Source organism: Colias croceus, chromosome 28, assembly GCF_905220415.1.
Source record: "Colias croceus chromosome 28, ilColCroc2.1".
In the NCBI taxonomy this organism is placed as follows: domain Eukaryota; kingdom Metazoa; phylum Arthropoda; class Insecta; order Lepidoptera; family Pieridae; genus Colias; species Colias croceus.
This window is the reverse complement of record NC_059564.1, coordinates 2,297,261-2,315,530: the sequence shown is the minus strand read 5'-3', so window position 1 is coordinate 2,315,530 and position 18,270 is coordinate 2,297,261. Positions and strand designations below refer to the sequence as shown.

The 18,270-nt window shown below is 34.3% G+C and overlaps 1 protein-coding gene across 1 annotated transcript in view; it reads right to left on the bottom strand.

Annotated features, from left to right (window-relative positions):
* Positions 1 to 16,340, bottom strand: part of LOC123703989 — a 57,196-nt gene extending 40,856 nt beyond the window's left edge. Inside the window, exon 1 of the mRNA XM_045652215.1 lies at positions 15,962 to 16,340. The gene's annotated coding sequence lies outside the window, so the exon portion shown is untranslated. The remainder of the gene's footprint in view (positions 1 to 15,961) is intronic.
* Between the last annotated feature and the right edge of the window lie 1,930 nt (positions 16,341 to 18,270).

Genomic DNA, 18,270 nt, shown 5'->3' with positions numbered 1-18,270 from the left:
TATGCGGGTTTTTCTTTGAAAACGCGGGCGAAGCCGCAGGCGGAAAGCTAGTATATTATATTCCTTGTATTTTTATTGGAATTAAATTAATGTTATAATATAGGAATCGCCAAATCACGTGCGCGTGGATTAGAAAAACGTTTACTACTGTAAAGTGGGTGCGAACTTTAATCCGGTAAAATAGATACTTTTCATGCACTCATATAAGTTAAATTCAAACATCACCCTCAAAACTACCACTATAGGTACTTAAAGAACATCAAACTACCCACATTTTGATTATTCTCGTTGAGATCATTATTGTAAAAAAAAAAATTGTGTTTAAATGGTAATCTATTAAAATCTTTTCTATACGATATTTAAACGGCTGGGCTGATTTTGCTTTTGGTATTTTTGTCGTAATCTATGGAAGCATTTTAACTGCGAGAAACACATCATCTAGTCTAGTGTTTTATAAAATTGCGAATCTGTAGCTTTCATTCATATAATATATCCCAGGACTACTTATATTAATTCATTCATACATTTCCCAGGACTATTGCATCCAACAACCGACTGTAGGAGGCGCCGGGTGCGCGTGTGCGGTGTCCCGTTGACCCGATAAACGGAGTTATACCTACCTACCTATCTAGCACTATAGTATTTGTCGCTGAATGAATTTAGTGGCTAGCTATGAAAATGGTTATTGTTTTGCATGATAAATATTATGTCTTTTTAAGACTGATATAAGGTGCTCTTATAGGTGAGATTACACGCGTTACACAAGAACTAAACTTGCAACAGTAATATCGTAATTAATAAATCGCGTTTCAAATCCGTAAAATGGCTTAAATTTCTGAATTGATTGAAAAGCAATGTTGTAAACTTACGAAAAAATTGATTTTCGCATGCAAACGTGTGAATAAGAAAAGTATTTCAGTAAGGATTTACTGCTACCATTTTTAATGTTTTAAATCTCTCTTCTATGTCAATCAATTGAATTCTAAGGAATAAGTTCTCTCGTATTATTAAAATAAACTCCAGCTAGATAAAGTAGATAAACGTATCTACAGCTTACGTCAATCTCATACATTCGTAGTCTATTCTATTGAACGCTACGCTAACAGAAAGCCACTTGGCTAGGGGGGCAGTTATTACAAGCAACATTGCTCCCATTTAAATTCACGATTTCAAGAAATAATTATTTCCACAATCAAATCTCTCGGAGTTGTTGTAGACTGTTATTTTTCGTTTAATATCTTGGTTAAAATAAACTAAAAGTTGTAAATATATTTTTAAGGGCAGATATTTTAGCATAGCAACGAAGGGGAAATAATTAACAGATAGTGCCTGTATCAAGTTGATTAGAACTTAGATGAAATGTTTGTGATTAACTTTAGTAGATTACAAATAGTATAACATAATAGATAACGATTTTTACTATAGCAAATGATACGGTAGATGAAACCCAGGTATGGTTTTCGCTTTAGAAACATAGGACAGTTCTGTATCATGATGTATTAAAAATCTAATATAAAAATAATATGATCTGAATAGGGCAACTACAGATATTCGTCTCTGTAGAAACTACTTAACGAACTGCGTGGTTAATCTCAATGACGATTCAAAAAGCCTGCAGTAGGTACATAAATATTACATGTAGTTTAATTTCTTTATCTAGAAGGATAAACCATTTAGTTCAGTAGCTTAGGTACCTAAGTTCTTCAACAATAGAAATATAGACTAATAAAAAACTTTGATCTGATAAGATCTTTTAAATAGGTGCTAAACGCATCCACCACATACCTAGTACCACAACCAACATTGCACATAAAAATTACACCAATCAAAATCAATCGTTTCCAAAGCCCATAAACACGCACTTAACATTACCCGCCCACCCCTTTCCTGCAATACGAAAATATTCACCACCTCCAAGGTCAGATGTTTCACCGTTCACGGCTCAGATGAATGAAAGCACGCGGTACATAACATAACATATAATATGTACTTCCGCCTGTTTAGCCGATGTAAGAGCGCTTTTCCACCAGAGATGTACGAGGATGCGTAGCGAGGGATGTGTGTGTATTGTGTAAAGAACCAATAGTATCACTTCAAGCGCTAAATGAATGGCGGCTGCACATTCGTGCCGTGAAGACTGAAGCTCCGTGAACGGATTTCGCTCGCATTCGCGCACGTTGCCTGACCAGATTTTGTCCCACAACAAAAAAATTCGCGCCTCCATCACGCCATCTCTAGTTACATCATAGTAACATTGTGATTTTGACAGCAGCCATGTCCCTTTCACGGCTGGATTTACGAACGACTACGAGCCCTATGCATGTGGAGGACACTATCCACGCCACGAATTCGTGCGTGAATTCACGGCGCTAATGTGGAGCCACCATAAGATTAGCAAGAGGAATGCTGCGCGCGCGTCATCAGTGATCACTGACGTCACGAGAAACGCGTGTTAAACTGCGACTGATTTGTGAATGTTTCCGCAATTTGGCTAATGTGGACCATTTCCATGGAACGAATTGGTAAATTATAATATTATGAAAGTTATGTCATAATTCGACAAAGCAATATCAAGCTTAAACTTCCAAAAAAGATTTGAAAGTCCTAATCTACACATGTTTATTGGATTATCATCATCAGGAGCAGGATATTGCAAACAAATATTTTAAATATTTTACATTTACTTACTTATTATATCTTTACGTTTTCTTCACACAGTTAACAAATTACACAGTTATTATTAGAATGCTAATAAAACACGAGTTTTAAAAATTCAAACACCTCGATGTAACGGCAGGTCATAGAAATGTTTTGCTATTTAGTAAACGATCCTTTGGATTTTTTTATAATAGGTACAAGTCTATAAAATCTAAAGAAGTCGAAGCCACCCAAAGATCCATTAGCAACCAATTCTGAACTGACATTTTCTCAGACCAATTATTACTTTATTTTTTTATTTATTTATTACATTTAATTCAGGTGACAGACAATAAATTGTACAGACCCATAGGATAAATACCTTACATACTAACATACATATAAATTACTAACGATCCCCAAAAAATTTTCCCCAGTGATGTGTCTCCTAAGCTGTCAATTCTACCATCACCACCCCATACCACGTCCTTGAAACCCAACATGTGTTAGAACGTGCGAACACACGTCCGCGTCATTCAGAGCGATCTTTACAGTTGCTATTTTTGCACCTGACTCGTTCGCGTCACTGACGGATTCCTGCAGCGTAAAAAAACACATGTGGGCATATTTATATACACCCAGTTTGATTTAGCTCGCCGTTTATTGAGGAAAATCTTACTACTTATATTATTAATGCGATAGTTTATGAGGATAAATGGATGGATGTTTGTTACTCTTTTACGCAAATACTATCTACTTAACCGATAACAATAGAATTTGAAGACCCAGTATAGGACATAGGCTAATTATTATCCCGGAAATGCTTGTCAGCTCAAGACCCATAATTAGACATATAAGCTACTATGTATCCCGTAAATCCCACAGGAACAGGAACTATGCGGGTTTTTCTTTCCGTGTGCGATCGCCTTGATTTAGACGGTAGACTTCAAAAATCGCTTGCGTAAGCTCATCTTTTTTAATCGAGACGGCGTACGTTGCTTGTTTTGTAACGGTGTTTTTATGTGAACGTTCTACCCACGAGCAGTGTATTTCGAAACGAATAGTTCCTGTTAGAAGTTTTATATTCCCAGTCTTGTATCGTCTGTTTATTTTATAACTTCCCTAAACCATTTTTTACTAAAGTAACCATATTTTTTGGAAAGTTTACCAAGTTTAATAAAATGTAAGCATCTGTCCCTGTTTATGGAACATCTAATTATTCCTACACAGTATATTCAACGATTCAAGATGTCTAAAATGACTAATCCAATTCCCATGAAGAATAACAAAAGCTAGTCCAATAGAAATTCAGTCAGTGAATATGAAAAACGTCCTAACGATTACATCGCTTCAATTCACTTGATATATTTGAACCGTGAATATTCCAACACAAGTGACGCATCCGACTGCCCTACTGACATATTGAATACAATGTGTTACAGAAACAGAGTTCTTCTGGATCAGAGACAATATGGAGTATCTTTAGTACTAACCTATATAATAATGTATGATCAGAGATCGAAAGCTTTATAAAATTTTGAAATGAGTAAGTATATCAAACTACCGCCAATATAAAATTGATGTTATAGAAGTTAGGACGATATTTTCTTCTTTCATAATATGACATACTCTGTACTAAGTACGATCTGCTAGGGAAATATTTGCTAGACAAAATGTATAAACTATAAATAAAAAATATTAATGGCATAGGAAAGCTTTCCGCTACGAAAATACGCAATAACGAAAAACTCCATTCAAATATCGCAAATTGAATTTACTCTATAGTTCAAAATTATCTTTCTACTAGGTTTCCGCCCGCGGCTTCGCCCGCGTTTTCAAACGAAAACCCGCATAGTTCCCGCATAGTTTTAGTGGATTTCTGGGATAAATCCTATCCTATGTGTTAATCCAAGTTACCCTCTATATGTGTGCTAAATTTCGTTGTTATCGATTCAGTAGAATTTGCGTAAAAGAGTAACAAACACACACAGGCACATCCTCACAAATTTTCGCATTTATAATATGAGTAGGACATGTTTTATAACGATGTGGCAATTTATTGGTGGTATAGAATATTCATCATAGAAATACTTATACATATTGTATAAGTTTTCTCTCTTCAAAGCGTTTTAAAACTTCAATACGAAATTTGCAACAGATTGAAAAATGGGTTACAATTTAAACCGCTCAAAAACACGACGAACATTGTACATGCAAACGAAGCAAGTAAAAAATAAAAGTTAGCGAATAATCGATGGCACGTGTAAACTCTTATTCGATATTCTATAGTCCATATAGGTGATAAATTAAATCTATAGACATTTCATAATTAAAATGCAGCGCTGATTACTTTATCTTGATGAAAAATTAATAGACCTGAGTTAAAACTCTTCACTGCAATATTAATTAAATGAGTAATAATTTTTTATCCGTGTTGGTTAGGATCTCTGCTATCGACTAATTTTATGGTTTGTATCATTTTATTAATTTTTAGGACAGTGGTAAACCAACTAACAGCCTATTTAAATTCGTTTTCCACCCATACTTTCATACAATATTTGCCACTTTAATTGTTAAACAGAAAATATCCAGAAGTGATCTACTACTAGATTTTAATCATAACCAATTAGATTTTCAAAATTGTTTTTTTTTAATAAACGTTCGTCATTGCCATTATGCCTACTTGAATACGAAAAAAGAAAACAAAAATAAATGCCCGTATTGAGGAGGAAACTGTATCCGCACAAAGTTAAGGATATCAGCTTCATTAACGCAGTTATTAAGATTAGGTACAACCAATTGCCCAAAAGCGTACTTACACAGTAACATCGACACTGCAACTCACTCAAACACCATGTATCAGACATCAGCCAAATCATCGAGCAAACGTTCACCGCCCACCACCTTGTCGATAGATAGCATTTCACTCATTAGTTTCCATATTTACACAGTGATGAGATCAGCTTATCGATATTTGCTATAGATAGGGAGAGCATTAGCAAATATGTCCATCGTATCTGCTCACTTATGCAAAATTACGCGTAACGTGATCAAAAGCCTGACCGACTATAGTCGGTAAGTTTATAAACGGAACATCGTCAAACGTCACATACCTACCGTTCAAATTTCATTTATTTTTACACAATAAAATTAATTATGAGTATGATTTCCAAATCAAGTATACATTCATCACTTATAAATTGCTTTGTTCATATATAAAACCGGTAATCCATCGACATACCAGGCTATCAACGCCCATCCCTAACGGCATTGACTTTGACGCGCCGGTGACGTCACGCGCTAATATGCCGGCTAATATTCGCTAGTGACGTCCACACTATTAGCGGTAATACAAAACATCGATGTGCCAAATGACACAACGCTTTGTGAAAACATAAATAAACAAGTGTAATAATACGCCTCGGGGCGGGTTCGTCGTACGTTTGGCGGAATCTTTGTCTCTCCGTGTTCAGAAATTCACGGTAATGCCTTTTGCAATGATCCAAAATCTACGTGAAAAATCAGAACCTTTAAATGTTATAATGATTTCCAATGTATTCGGATTTTTAAATTGAATTTTCAGGAGCTTGACGAGAATCGTAAAAATTTCGACCTGAAAAGGTGAAGGTAGTGTCTTAAAAATTGGTTTCCCTTTTCACATTATAGGAAGTTTAGATGGGAACAGTTAAATACTGTAAAATAACATGTCTTAAACCGTATTTTCACGTTCGCAGTTATAAAAAGCGAACAGTCATCGATCGGACGCGGTGGCTTGCCAAAAAATGGTTACCGAGCTGAAACCATACAGGCCAAAAAACTTCGATAAACAACAATTTTAAATAAACCATGTCAATCTAGATGCAGAGTAAGATGGACAAGTTCTATGACAGATGTTTGACGCACATACGAATAAGCTTTGTTATTTCGCATTCATTTTATCGTTTTCACGTCGTTATTTTCTCATTTTATCTTTTCTATGCTTTATTACTTACAAACAATTTGAATATTTTCAAATTGTTTTACTTCACCGAGTAGGTAAGTACCTACCTACAATCATGTAGTAGGTAACGTTTTCTTTGTATTTTTTTATTTTTATATCGAGGTAAGTTACACATTGTTAACACACTGTTAAATTATCGTACCTGTAAGTACCTATTAAATTATGTCTAGCTCGATACACTCACATTTGTAAGCCATGAATGGCTTATGTGATTATTGACTTATTTAATTATCATTATTATATTTTTCTTTACCTGAAGTATGTACATATTAACCTCTAAAATCCACGAAACAAATCAATATACACCTATTATTATGTACATTTCATTGATGAGTTTTAAAAATAAAGTTCGATCTAGACTATCGACCCGATTATATTATTAGCGCTTACAAGTCTAGATCGACTAAGCGCCAGTTATCTTGATATATTGGCAATTGAACTATAAAGCTTCTATTGTCAGCTCAAAAACTTCCTCCTGACGTATCTGCAGATAAAACACCATGATTTAGAATCAACTGTAAAATTAACATTTACGAGTAAAGTTGGAGATGTACAGGGCTCTGATTATAACAATGTTTTCATTTCAAACTCTTACACATTTCTTTATTAGTATTCCGCTTAAATAAGCGTGATTGTATTGTCAATTTAAATAGACAATTATGTTTGAGTAGTAAACGCAATTCAGATTCTTAACTGAAAGCTAGGGTATTATAATAATTTAATACACTAGGTTTCTCCCAATTTGTTGATATTATGTTGTACAACAAATAATAATTATTTGAACTATTTATTGACTGCGCAATGTCCCAATTTAATCAATGCAAAAGGAAAGCAAGAATAGATTATCGACTGAATATGGATGGATGACAATTATATACCGATTCCGATACCAACTGCGTTATTAAATCCACGGGCTGCAGCTTACTTTTCCAAGCAAACCCACACAAAAAGATTAACCAAAACACCGCCCAGTGCACCACCAGCCTAACTAAAACGATTTATAATTAATGCCAGGCTAGAAGCGGCTATTTCCAGTTAATGTACCATTCGCTAAACACCGACGCTGATGCATTATGTCGTAAACAGGGAGACGTCTGATCTCCAAGTGTTAGAGAAATAATAATCAATGTTTACGTGAAAGAAATACAAACGAACTTACGATCAAACAAACATTGTTTTAATAATAGCGAAGTGCTTTTGATTCGTCAATATTGAGACTGACCAGAATATTGATCTAAATGAGGAAGATGGACGTTAACCATAAGACGATATATTATGTAGTATGTTCGCTAATAGTACTTTAGACTCAAAATCCGTTCTGTTACCCAGGAAGTCGATTTTGACTCCAACTTCCAAGGTAATTTTAATTCCATAATACCGTATTATGCTGACTTTAATACTATATATTGCAGACTATTTAATTTTTCCAATGTCTTTCTACCCCTATGTATGCTTATAGATAGATCTTTAGAATTACGCAACGGATATTGACACAGTTTTTTAAATAGAAACAGTGCTTAAAAGGAAGGTTTTAGAATAGGTACAGTTTCCAGAGAACCTCTCTTTACGGCATAATTTACCTCTAATACATTATACAAGGTCGCGAAGGGTGAAAACAACAACCTAGGCATAAGGCATTAATGTCATGGCCACTTGATTCAGTGTGATTCATCCAATCCAATCCAACCCTTACCAGAAACTGCTTACTGCTACGTAACTATACAGTCATCGGAATATATATTTTTTACACAGTGCCCTATTTATCGTTCTGAAGAATCTGCGATGGTCACGATATGGTAGCAGGGTCATTTGAATGTGGGCGTATTTCGGAGAAAATTTCGATGTTTATAAGGTGCTAGTTACCTGGTATTAGGTCATCGATGAATTCACATTTATATAGAAAAAAAGGCGCTCATGATTTACTTGTGAGGGGATTCTAAAGCCTGTAACACAGTTTTGAACTAAGACAGGCTTTAATTTCCCCAAATTGTAGTGTATTATTTTAAAACTTTTTCAATAAAGATTTTTTCTATTTCTATTTAAAACCACAGTGCCATACTTTTAATTAATATGTTGTCTTTTTTTATGCTTTATGCTCATATAATTTTATAAATATCTAAATATTTTTATACCAGAATCGAATCATCTGCACTAATATGAGACTTTATCACTATCACTAACATAGTATAAAACAAAGTCGTTTTCTCTGTCCCTATGTCCCTTCGTATGCTTAAATCTTTAAAACTACACAACGGATTTTGATTTGATTTTTTTTAACAGATAGAGTGATTCAAGAGGAAGGTTTTAGTCATTGAGTTATAGTACATATTAACTCAATGGTTTTAGTACCTATATAATTTATTATGTTTTAGACAAAGCGGGCGAAGCCGCAGGCGGAAAGCTAGTATTCGATATATAGGTATTTAAATATCGATTTATCGTAGTACAAATGAATCTACCTACCGTAACCATTAATTTGATAGCAAAATAATAAAAAACAAACATGCTAATGGCAGTAATGGCTCTAATGAGATCACGTGGTCCATTATCAAATGGTAAATATAATTAAACTAGTAACTATTTGTTATTTTAATCGAACTTTTTGAATCAATATTAATCAGTCATTTTTATGAAAAAGTCAATCATTATTGAAATTTGAAAAAAAATCCACCCTATGTGTTTGAAAAAAGGGTGGTTACAGTTTCAGTTCCTTCTACGGTTTATTTTTTTAAGTTTTATTTGTTATTCATGTTATTGCCAGTTTCATCACAATGTTTCATTTCATTGTTCCTAGCAATCATAGACAAAACAAACAAAAAACAAAACACAGTTGAATTTGGAACCTCCTATATTTTTGGTGGCGTCTGCGTCTGTTGAAAACATAATCTATACTAATATTATAAAGCTGAAGAGTTTGTTTGTTTATTTGTTTGAACGCGCTAATCTCGGGAACTACTGGTCCGATTTGAAAAATTCTATCGGTGTTAGATAGCCCATTTATCGAGGAAGGTTATGGGCTATATATCATCACGCTACGACCAACAGGAGTTGAGCCACGGGGGTGAAACCGCGCGGAGCAGCTAGTAAATTATAAAATGTACATCTTATCGCACTATAAGCATCACTATGGAAAACCTCTATTATAATAAAGTAGGAAAATACATTATTTTTAACGACATAACAACTGGAAAATTGACACTTAGGCAACGGAATAAACATGTAGTTTCTTATGAATCATTATGTAATTATTACACAATTCAATAACATAATATATTACACAATACCTACATATTATATACCAAGATAATACCTACAGACGTATCTAATAATAACTTTAATAATTAACATATAGCTTGCTAGAGAATATAAAGTACATTATACCTATGTACCTACATAGATTAAAAACCCATACTAATATTATAAACTAGCTTCCGCCCGCGACTCCGTCCGCGCGGATGTCGGTCTTCGCGTGGATGGTTTATTTCGCCATTTTGAGTAACTCTAACAATGACATCTTATAAATATCTATTGGACCCAAATACGGCTAGGTCTATAATAATACGCCACGTGTGTTCGCGGTTCTACAGAACAACGTCTATGGATAAAACTGAAAAATTTAGATTAATTTTTTTCTACGTATTTTTCCAGGATAAAAAGTATCCTATTTTACGCCCAGGATAATAAGGTATAATTATACCAAGTTTCATCGAAATCGAACCGTTAGTTTTCACGTGATGCCTTCACATACAGACAGACAGACAGACAGACAGACAGACAGACAGACAGACAGACAGACAAAATTTTTTTTAATCACATATTTGGGTTTGGTATCGATCCAGTAACACCCCCTGCTATTTATTTTTTCAATATTTTCAATGTACAGAATTGACCCTTCTACAGATTTATTATATGTATAGATGCGTAGTGTTTGTTTGTCTTTCTTTTACGTCGTAACGCAGTTATTTTATTGGAACGAAGTTGCGGGGCTAGAGGGAAAAAATTGGAGTAACATTGCAGTTGAGTATAGTAACTAAAAATTAAATATGTGAGGGTAGTTGATAATATAAGCACTAAACAACATCTTTCTAGAAATATTGAAATACCTACCTGTACCTACACAGTTATTTGCGGCTACAAGGTAAGGTTTGATGATTTTTCATAATCCATACTAATATTATAAATGCGAAAGTAACTCTGTCTGTCTGTCTGTTACTCAATCACGCCTAAGCTACTGAACCAATTTGCATGAAATTTGGTATGGAGATATTTTGATACCCGAGAAAGGACATAGGCTACTTTTACCCCGGGAAATAGGATAGGTTTTATCCCGGAAATCCCACGGGAACGGGAACTATGCGGGTTTTTCTTTGACTGCGCGGGCGAAGCTGCGGGTGGAAAGCTAGTATTTATATATAAATGATAATAGTCAATAGACCACGATTTTGGTATGTGTATTATATTTATAAATTAAAACACTTTCCTATTGTAACATCGCTATAGTGCAATTCAAGTTTTTTTTTTAATAACTAACTATATGTATATTTATTGATTAAAAATATCAAAAGTTTATTATGATGTAATACAATAAATAATAATAAGGGATTATTTTACAGGTCATTGAGTATCTAGCTGTATTATTTTCAACACTTTGGCAAGACTGCATGAAAATAAAAAGGTAAGTCTTGTGTTCGAAATCGCAATTTGCGTAACGTAACGGCACCGGTTTCCGACTAGCCTCCTCTATCCGACCATTTTGATTTTTATTTGATAAAACGTTTAAAATACGCGTGACACTCGTGAAACTGAAGGCTTTCGATTCAATCACTTATCGTACGTCATCTGTCCAAAATTGGGTTTCAAATTTTAACCGACATTTCGTCAATCCAAGAAAAGCTAGGCGAGGGTGTAGTTTGTATTGAATTGAATGCGAAAAAAACATAAAACGGTGAAAATAAACATTTGGATTTTTACGCTAAATACTCTGGTAAGTTTGTGGTTAATTTACTTTGAACGTTTTATTGGTGTTTTAAATTATTAATTTTAAAATATACATGCAAAGATAGCGTGTTTTTATAGGTTTTTTTGGACAAATAATTATGGACGGAATGAGGAGCTTTTCAAAATAACAACATTCCGAAATCCGACCGAATCGGTCGGTAAACGGAATTTCGCACTTTGTAAAAGAAGGTAATTATCTATTATGCATGTTGTTTTGTGGAGGTTTCGTATTAAGTTATTTATTCTAAACGCTATGCTTATATACTACACCTGTATGCGACCAATGCTAACTTTAATGGATTATTTGTAATATACGTTTTAACTGACACTCTTGTTTGATTTTTTCGTTATTCATTTACAAAGACCGGTCTGGTTTAAAACCCCTATATTTTACGTTTATGACACATAATTGCATAACTACGAAATTGTGAGATCTTTATAAGTGTACATATGAAATAGAAATGAACTAAAAATGAATATCAATTTCGGTTTAGAGGCTTTATTACGCAAATTTAGGTTTGGTCGGAATCTAGGTGCGATATATTTCCCTGTTTCCGTCCAACTGGGTTGCTTTTGCTTGCGCTGTGCTTGAGTGAAATTGCATGCGTTTATTTCAGGTCATCATCATGAGTGATAAAAAAGAGGCTGAAGTAGATACCTACTTCAGCCTTGAAGATAATGAGATGATAATGAGAGAATGAGAATACTCTCATTAGCTGAAATAATACTTTTGGTGAAATGGATTTTAGAATTGGGCAAAGTAGTCAATGGGACATTCTAATTTAGTGTGGATGTGCCAGTGAGGCATATTATGAGTTTGCGTTTGAGTAAATGTAATTTTAAACTACTAAAGTCTAACATAGAGTTAGTTTTTGTTATTATAATAAATGCTTAAATATTATTTAAAACTAGCGGTCCGCCCCGGCTTCGCCCGTGGTATATATTTAAAATATCTCTCCATAAGAACCATCCTCGTACTTCAAGTAATATAATAAAAAAAGAATTATCGAAATCGGTCCACGCGTTATGCAGTGAAAAGTCGAAACGGGTTTTTACGAATTTCCATTGTATTTCTATTACCATAAAGTTGATTTTAGTAGAAAATATTTGACTGGTCGGAATCTAGCTACTCAGTGGTCGGAAACACGTGTATTTGTACTCAGTCGGTCGGAAAATGGTGCTTTCAGTTAATTTCCAGTTGTGACAGTTAAAATCCAAATTTAGGTAATAAAAAGCCATTATGAAATACAATTATGTGCATATTTTAAAATATAAGTTCGTAATCTTTCATAATATCATTTTTTCTTATGACCTCTAGAGTATTTAATTTATCTTTTAAAGGATTCATTTAGCCGTATCAATCAGTGGTCGGTATTCGGTGCCATTACGTTATTGAATGTATGAACATCAATCTTGAAACAGATGCATCATATAACTGTTACTTTATATGTATACTAAATTTTCGCCTGCGGCCTCGCCTGCGTTTTCAAAGAAAAACCCGCATAGTTCCCGTTCCCGTGGGATTTCCGGGATAAAACCTAGCCTATGTTGCTCAGTGAAGATGCAGCTTTCTAATTGTGAAAGAATTTTTGAAATCGGTCCAGTAGTTCCTGAGATTAGCGCATTCAAACAAACAAACTCGAATAGATTATCTGATAGCTATACTTTTTCATTTCATTTCTTTTACCAATAGTAAACATATTTACTAATAAACACATGCCAAATTTTTTATCTAGGGTCAACAAAAGCAAGGACAAGCAGCTAGCTAATAATATGAATTTTTTTATACATAGGTACTATGTCTCTTATTTACAATTTTAAACATAATATTTTATACTTGTTGTTTATGAAATAAAATTAAATAAACATTCATGTTTATTTAATGTTTTTTTAATAACAATCTAGTAGGAATTTGTTTCAATGCGGGTAAAAACAATTACCTATTTTATATTATGTACAAATATTTTTAATCTTGATGTCGCTGTCTGTTTGTCATATATAGATGCATGCTTAAATCTTTAAAACTATGTAATGATGATGTTTTTAATAGATACAGCAGTTCTTGAGATTTAAGTATATAATTTGTAAAGTTTTCTTCAAATGGCAAAGCAGCATTAACCCCTTGACTACCGAGCGGCCCAATGAGACCACGATACAATAAAATAATTTTCTATTGTGTCTGTGATTCTGGGGGCTGATGGATTAATATATATTTTCTTACAATAATCATCGGCTTAATCATCTTCAATGAATATTATACCTATAAGTACCTTATTGTAAATATATTTTATATAATTTGTTTCCTAATGATATTTTAATGAATAAAATCTATATATATAAAACTCAAAGGTGACTGATATAGTGATCTATCAACGCACAGCCCAAACCACTGGATGTATCGGGCTGAAATTTGGTATGTAGGTAGATGTCATATCGTAGGCGTCCCCTAAGAAAGGATTTCTCGAAATTCTTGCGGGAACGGGGAAAAACGGGGATGCACATACAAAGTAGTGGGCGGAAGCTAGTATATTATAAGACTAGGTGCTCCCCACGGTTTCACCCCCGTGGCTCCACTCCTGTTGGTTGTAACGTGATGATATATAGCCTTCCTCGATAAATGGGCTATCTAACACTGAAATAATTTTTCAAATGGGACCAGTAGTTCCTTAGATTAGCGTGTTCAAACAAACAAACTCTTCAGCTTTTTAATATTAGAATAGATTAGTCTTTTGCACATGTTGTACATTTAATTATGATTTATGAACCATTTTCTCAAGTTTCTTTAAATAAATATAATTTATTACTACCTACTAAAAGTTAATATTATTCAGTGATTCGAAAAGATCACCCTATTATAATAATAATATTATTTTTATTTTTCAGACCTTATGCCTACAATTAAACGTATGATTGGTAAGTTAAATGTGTATTTTTCAAGCAAATAATACATAAATCATTTAGGGGAAATTTATTCTATATAAAAAAACATAAGTATTACAAACTACGGGTTGGCTTTAGTTAACTGCCGCACGAATTTGTTGGAAATATTTATATTTTTAGTTAGCTAGGTAATGTAAGATTGTAATCCCAAAACATTATCGTTAGGAAACTTGTAGTTTTTTAGTTATTAATTTTTAAAGTTAATAATTTTTTGTGCGAAAAAAGTGCATTTATCCGTTTTGTTGTGCAAAAAAAGCGGACCAAGCCGTTCCATGTTCCATTTCACTGTACTGTGACTTTACGCTGCGGCCGGCGAGTGCCAAAAGCGACTTTAGGGCGATTCCTACTCAAACAAAAAAAAATCTACGTACCTAGGTAGGTTAAAAAACTATTAAACTTTTATTTTTAATATCTAAATAGGTAGCGAGGAGCGAAGCGACGAGCGTGTTAGGTTAACTCTTGAACTGCCGCACGAGCCGAGCGAGCGAAGCGAGCGTGCCGCGGCAGCGGCCGGCGAGTGCCAGAAGCGACTTTAGGGCGATTCCCACTCAAACAAAAAAGACGTGTGGCACTCGGGGACTGCCACGGCAAAGCTATTGCATAGCATGCCTTCAAGCCACACCTCCGTGCCCGTCGGAGTGGGGAGCGTGAGGTTTTTCGTTACGCAATTTCTGGATTCGGTCTCCGCGCTCAAGGCCCGCGATAGTAGCTATGCAATAGCTTAAAAAAATCTACGTAGGTTAAAAAACTATTAAACTTTTATTTTTAATATCCAAATAGGTAGCGAGGAGCAAAGCGACGAGCGTGTTAGGTTAACTCTTGAAATGCCGCACGAGCCGAGCGAGCGAAGCGAGCGTGCCGCGGCAGCGGCCGGCGAGTGCCAGAAGCGACTTTAGGGCGATTCCCACTCAAATAAAAAACTACGTAGGTTTTCACAACTTGTTTGTTTTTATTTATGTATCGTAAAATTTTTGTTACTATCGTCTAATGCTTAGTTAAAATGATTTTACACCAATTCCATACATTTTGAGGTTAGAATAGGAAAATTGATTTTTCTCCTAAACTATTGGTTTCCTAACTTTCCCCTTTTGGTGGGAGGGTCTCCCCCTCCTCCCCCCCCTCCTCCCCCCACAAAAAACCTATAATACGTGCGGCAGTTATCTAAAGAAACCCCCAAACTACCTTTAAGCTATGGTATTTGATCTCATCTACCTATTATTTTTTATACTACCTACCTAGTTTTTTGTCACTGATTTAAAATAAATTTAGATTTTTTCTTTTAATTGATGCGTGTTTTTCTATTTAAAGCATTTGATAAACATCATGTTACCTACATTTTACGCGAATAAACGCTGTAAAACAAATAAAAAATATTAAACTACTTACGCAATTTGTTCTTCTTTTCGATATACATGGAGCACACTCAGATGTAAATTTAGACCAAAATCGTGTCCAAAATAGATAATCGACCACTAAACACTAAAGGAGTACAGATCACATTATGTCCATTATGTAGAGGTAAAAACTGCAGTCCAGGTATTTTGAACACTAGGTGAGGGAAAACTGAGGAAAACCTCCGAATAATAATATTGCTAAAAGTTAATTTCGAATATCATATAAACACAACAGGTTACCACATATTCTAGACAAACAAATCGGTCCGAGAGAAAGACACGCACATGCCCGTGGCCACAACCAAAATGTATTTTCACGAAATCAACTCGTTTTCAGGATTTCACAAAATAAAATGATGTGAATGACATATTGTATTTTTGACATGCGCACCGCGACCGCTTGCAATTTTTGTAGTGACATCTAGTATCGCATTTTGATAAGTTTGTAAAAATTGTCTTGAAGAAATCCTGTTAGTTATTCTACTGAATACAAGATGGCGCCTCTAAATAAGTTTATATAACTAAGCCACAGATGACACTAATCTCAATAAGAATCAAGTAATTTAAATACACCGTATTCCGGTGGGAAACCTTGAGGAAGCCTTTGTCCAGCAGGGAGTCAGGGACGTCCCACGGCTGACACGGCAAAGACGACACCCGACACCGTATTCCTTAGAAATTCTAAATAATTTTTACAATCCCTAAATTAACAATCCATATATTTCAAACCTGTATAACTATTTGTTGGTGAATAGTAAGTACCTAATTATTTTAATGAATATTCAACGTAGATTTCATCGAAATTATTGAAAAGTAATTTAATTATGTACTATCTAATCAAGACCTAATCGGATGAATAAAGACTTTGTAGTAGGTATAGGACTATTCATTCACTTCTATGATTAATCTACTTAGCAATAATGCCTTCGATAGTATTCAATAGGTACCTACTTAGGTATGTAAGAAAACTAACTAGTTTTAGGGTCACTTCCATAATCATTTTCATAAGACTAGACCCCTAATGCAGGTATAGATGACGTCATGCAGATGCTTGAGGGTCAGCATGAGGATAATCAAATCTGAGAATTAAATCCAGGTGGCAGGTACGATAAAATACATATAATTTGCAACAATAAATTCCTTAATATAATACAGGGTGTCCCACTATTGGTATATTAATACTAAGAGAAACTTGTAGTCCTTTTGCTAATTTTTTTCTTAAATTTCACGTTTTCTTCTCAAGCTTCGCGCAGCCGGCATATTAAAACGCTTCCCTAATGTGAGCATTTTGTCTATGAAAACATAATCTAAACGATAGCTCAAAGTTGGGCGGGTTGCTTGTTATGGGTGAAAAGAAAGAGTTTTAAGAATTCATCTAATGAAAAGAAAATGCATTTGGAATTTACTTTATTTACTTTACTTTATTTTTTACGTACTCAGCGTATGCTAAATTGAGCTTAGAATACCGACGGTGGCACACCCTGTATAGTTATATACTAATATTACAATTTACACTATCCATACTATATATACTATATATACTATATATATACTATATATTACTATATAATATTATAAATGCGAAAGTAACTCTGTCTGTCTGTCTGTCTGTTACTCAATCACGACTAAACTACTGAACCAATTTGCATGAAATTTGGTATGGAGATATTTTGATACCCGAGAAAGGACATAGGCTACCTTTTATTGCGAAATATGTACCACGGGCGAAGCCGGGGCGGACCACTTGTTCTATATAAAATCGCGTCACAGTATTTGTAATTTAAACTCTCCTGAAACAATTAACCCGATTTCTATGAAATTTTTAGGAAATTAAGTGTCCTAAAGTGTCACGTCACGGTCAGCTGTGCTGGAGCTGACGAACCCATCTTTTTTGGGTCTTCTAGTACCTATTTATTTTTGGTTTGTTTCAATGAATCTCGAAGTATTGTTGATTGTTACAAACGTTGATTTCGAAAATTTCTAGATATAATATTAATACCTAGTTATATTCGTCTTTACGATTTGACGACTGGCGATTGACGATTCAAAAATGCTTCTAGAAGAAGTCTAATTGAATAAATAAGAGTTTCAGTTTTGAGTTTGAGTTTATTGAGTCTAGTAACTTAGAATGGACTCATATTTATATAAATGGAAAGACTGAAGATTTAGGTGCATCTAGAAATTATATTTCCGCCCACGCCTTCGCCCGCGTTTTCAAAGAAAAATACGCATAGTTCCCGTTCCTGTGGGATTTCCGGGATAAAAAGTACCTAGCCTAAGTCTTATTCTGGATCTTCAGCT